This window comes from Penaeus monodon, chromosome 33, assembly GCF_015228065.2.
Source record: "Penaeus monodon isolate SGIC_2016 chromosome 33, NSTDA_Pmon_1, whole genome shotgun sequence".
NCBI lineage: Eukaryota > Metazoa > Arthropoda > Malacostraca > Decapoda > Penaeidae > Penaeus > Penaeus monodon.
The window spans coordinates 21,027,024-21,027,246 of NC_051418.1; positions in this window are offsets into that span (position 1 = coordinate 21,027,024).

Here is a 223-nt window from a genome sequence, read left to right on the forward strand (position 1 = left end):
TGCACGAGAGATGCAGGCCATGCATGCTTACGTATGTATGCACAAGAGATGCGGGCCATGCATGCATACATATGTATGCAGGAGACAGGCCAGCCATGAAATTTTGAAAATACCTATGTTGTATCTATGCACAAGAGATGCAGGCCATGCTTTGCTTACGTATGTATTGCAAAAGGAGACAGCAGGCCATGCAGTGATATCCATGGACAATAGAGAGACGGGC